Source organism: Mus caroli, chromosome 14, assembly GCF_900094665.2.
Source record: "Mus caroli chromosome 14, CAROLI_EIJ_v1.1, whole genome shotgun sequence".
In the NCBI taxonomy this organism is placed as follows: domain Eukaryota; kingdom Metazoa; phylum Chordata; class Mammalia; order Rodentia; family Muridae; genus Mus; species Mus caroli.
Genome location: NC_034583.1, coordinates 83,496,167 through 83,500,310, shown reverse-complemented (window position 1 = coordinate 83,500,310; position 4,144 = coordinate 83,496,167).

The window sequence follows — 4,144 nt, the reverse complement described above, 5'->3', positions numbered from 1 at the left end:
GAAGTACTTATGGGAGGGGGGCAATAGAAATTCTTTCTTTTGGCAGGTACAAGGGGAAGCAGGAACTTGGTATCAGGGTGTGGTCAGGACATCGGCAATGGCTTAGGGCTGGAACATTCTCGGAATCGGTATGTCGGTCCCGCTTTTGACCCCTTTTTCTTCTCAGGGGGAGAGGCCCAATTTAGAGATCAAGAGTTGTCTCAATAGCTCCCAACAGGAAAGCTGCTCTGTTTAACTGCTATGCATAAACACATAACAATAAGACCCATCTTTTATATGACTGATATGACATTCAAACATATCTTACACTAGAAATAACCTCCAAGTTAATTAGATATCAGGACCACAGCACACAACGTGTCCAAATGATCTCAATTCAACTATACTTGCATGAAGAGATGGACACCTCTCAGGTGGACTGATATAACCTGTGGTGAATTTTGGACCTCCTGGAGAAAGCTATTGAAGAACTAATTATTGACCAAGAGAAACACTTTCTAACAGATATATAAAACCACAAACACAGAAAGAGTGAAAGCTCTGGAAAGTTTCCTGAAGAATCCTCAGCAGTGAGAGTCTTGAGTCAAATGTGTGCGTCTTCTTAGGAATATTGTATGGACTATATTACTAAAGGCAGAACATTCATGCATCCTCTGTTTCATCTAGACATGTATGGTCATGAGTAAGTTCATTTTACCTTATAGGTGAGTAATAGATTCTTGGAAATTATTTAGCATATCAGGCAAATTTTCCTCCAATTGTTGATTTGTAGACACCTATCTCCCATGTGACACCCATGCCCATGTAAGAACGATGAAGGATAAAGAAAAGTCTACAGACTGAGTAATGAACAAGAGAGGGTTTGGGCTGGTAAATAGGTTCTATATCATGATAAACCTTTTTACATATGTTTGACTTTACAGTGCTCACCATTCCTAATATCCACAAAAGCTAATAGGCACAGAGAGGATAAGTTGTCATTCAAAGATCATATACTAATGCAGTGTTACAATCCATGTAGATACCTATCAGGGTGGTTGTTCTCTGTCACTATATTCTAGGTACTGATTTTAAGTCCTTGGATGAGTATCCATATCATCCTGTTGCCTTGTAAAATCAAATAAAGTTTCTGCTGAATCTCAGAGTGAAGAGTATGAAGAATAAACTGGAATGGTGTTGCCTTCAAAGAACATGCTGTCCAGCAAAACGAAAGAAGTCAATGAAAAGCAAATTTTACAGAAAATCCAGTGTGGATGCAATCTTATATCACAACTAATACAACTAATATATATATATATTAGTTAAGGAGGCACAAATTGGTACAGGACCCTGTTTTAAGTCAAAATAAAAATGATCCAGAAGACAGAGATAACGTCTCCTACGTTGTGAGATTGCAGTAAGAAGGCTCATATTCTAGTAAGAATATATCCTTTCATCTCACATAAAATGCTTTTATCCCTCAATCCAGAAAAGGGATATATCAGAGAGGATATATTTTGATCCAAGGTTGTCATACACTATGTGTGGGTTACATAATTATATTGATTGTTTTGAACATTTATTTTGATATGCTGGGCATTCATTTAGGTTTAACCATGTGAACACTACATCAGTTTATTAACTGTCCTCAATAGTAACTCTGTTTATATAATATGTTGTAAATATATGAAGAGATGGTTTATATTATGTTTATAAAATATATATGAACAAACCATGGTGGTATCATTAGAAAGAATTTTTGCAATTTTTAATTAAAACAGTCTACAAGTACTTTTAATAATATAAAACCAGGACTTACTCATATTTGATTCAAATACTTAGCTTCCTTACATATTGAGATTCAATATTTTGTGAAGTTATCCACTTACCTATGTAAAGGCTGGAACCTGGACTTTGTACTAGGAAAAGGGAAATTATTTTCTTAAATAAAATTTCTTTTCTCAGCCATCTGAACTATGGCTGTTAGCATGAATTTGGAAAGAAAACAAGATTGTAAAACAAAATAAACACACTAACCACACAGCCAGTCATTGCCTCCTTACTGTTTTAGGTGCCTGACTTAATCTTAAAGACATTCTATGAAGTTAGAGTTCACACATGCTGCTTAGACCATTGTGTAGAACTTCACTGACTCTATAAGTATTCCAAGCCTGGTCTTGAGTATTGTCAAAATGAAGTCCTTACAGCAGCATATATTGATTCTTATACCTCTGATACTTTCTTAATTTGTGATGATTTTTTTCTTCTTCTAAGAATTTGCACCTCAGTTTCTAACAAAGTGTAGTGCCTCAGTTTCTAACAAAGGCCCTTTGTGAAAGGTGAGGTGATCACATACCTAAAGAGAAAATATCTATTCCCCAAATTTTCCTATTCTTTGAGTTTTTTGTTTGAATAGTCAATAATACTATTCAACACCTATGTACATTGAAGAAAAATGTAGAAAGCCGAACAAAGCCTGAAAAGTCTTTTAAAGTAAAAATTCTCTCTTTTCTTCAAAATATCTATAAGTGACATAATTTCCCCTAAAGACATTTGAATTGACCCCAAACTTCTTTTCATACCTTTTGAAAATACACACTATAAATCGCTCTTAGACAGCTTTTCTATTCCTGTTTGAGTTGATAAAAATCTTTTGTAGCTCTCTGCCACCTTCATTATGCATGAAATGTGACTACATGGAATACACTGTGACTCTAGGAACAGTAATGCCCTACCTTGAGGCTCACATAGATCGAATTTTGATGGTTAAATTGAGAGATACGATAAAATGCTCGGTGGAAAAAACTACTTTTACTTGAGGTTTGTTGACTTCACAGAATAAAGCTTTTTATGACTATTTGCTATATTTTATAGTGGCATTCACGCATAAGTCAAGATATCTTCTGACCAACTTATATTTCTGACTCATGGAATGTGTGTTCAATTCTCTCTGTTTCAGAGAAAATACAATATCATTTTAAAATTCTAATTTATTGTATTCTAAACAGTGAATGTTGTACTGCTGTAGTACTTCCTACAATGTCTTATTAGTAACTTATCTAAAATACATATGGACCATTAAGTGACTCTCAGTGTAGCCTGGGAAACACAGATCTTATAAGGAAGGACTGTATAGGGAGAATAGCGAAGGTCAGTTTCCCTTTTCTATTAGGTATGAGCTTGTGCACATTTGTTGCTTCCTTCCAAGCAGCACTAGTTTTCTATTAGTAGTGGTTTTTGTTCTTAATAGAAGGTCTAAGCTTGAACTTGGGGTTTTGGACAAGGTTGCTCAGCAAATTAGTGTACACCCTAGGCATGGTGAAAGGCTAGCAATGGAAGTTATATCTATAACAGCATTGTTACCCGATTAAAAGGAAATATTGCCCTCTTCTTTCTGAGATGGTATTGGTTCTGCAGGAACTAGACCCAGGAGAATAAAGAAATCCTTCTGAATGTGCTGGAACATCTGAAGTCGCAGTGCCATGCCTAAATATATCATGTCATACATAAATGGTGGTCTTGGTACCCTTTGTCATAACAGGTCACTTTTCTAGTGCTAAATGAATACTTTTGCACCTCAACTTCGATGTGTTTCTGCATTCATTTTGGCAAGTTCATCCTCTGTGAGGAGGTTTTCACTTGCATTTTCTATAACATATTTACCTCCCTCCATCTACACCTCTCTTCTATGTTTTATAAGCAAGATCACCAGCTCAGTTTATTTTGAGATGTATAGGCATTATATTTCATGTTTTTGTTTATCTAATGATATATATATATAAATATATATATATATGATACACATACATACACACACACATACACACACACACACACACACACATCTGCTCTCAGCACACTGCTTGGCTCACTGTGAGCAAAGGCAGAAAAGTTCCTACATGGAAAGCAAAATTCGAAAGGATCAGTCCCAGATGGTGGAATGGGGAAGGAGGAGTCTTCTTAATGCTAAGCTTCCCGAAGGGTTGAAAAATAAGGGAGAACACCAGAAACCAAGAAGGTTTGATTGTTATGCGTGTGTGCCTCAGGGCTTTTTTCCCTTCCATTTTAATTTTAATTTTTTAGCTCCAGCTGGCAGAGCCTATGCCTTCCCTGCCAGCTGCCTGCCTGAGATGCTGGCCAGCTGCCAACAGCTGTGCCTGCGGAA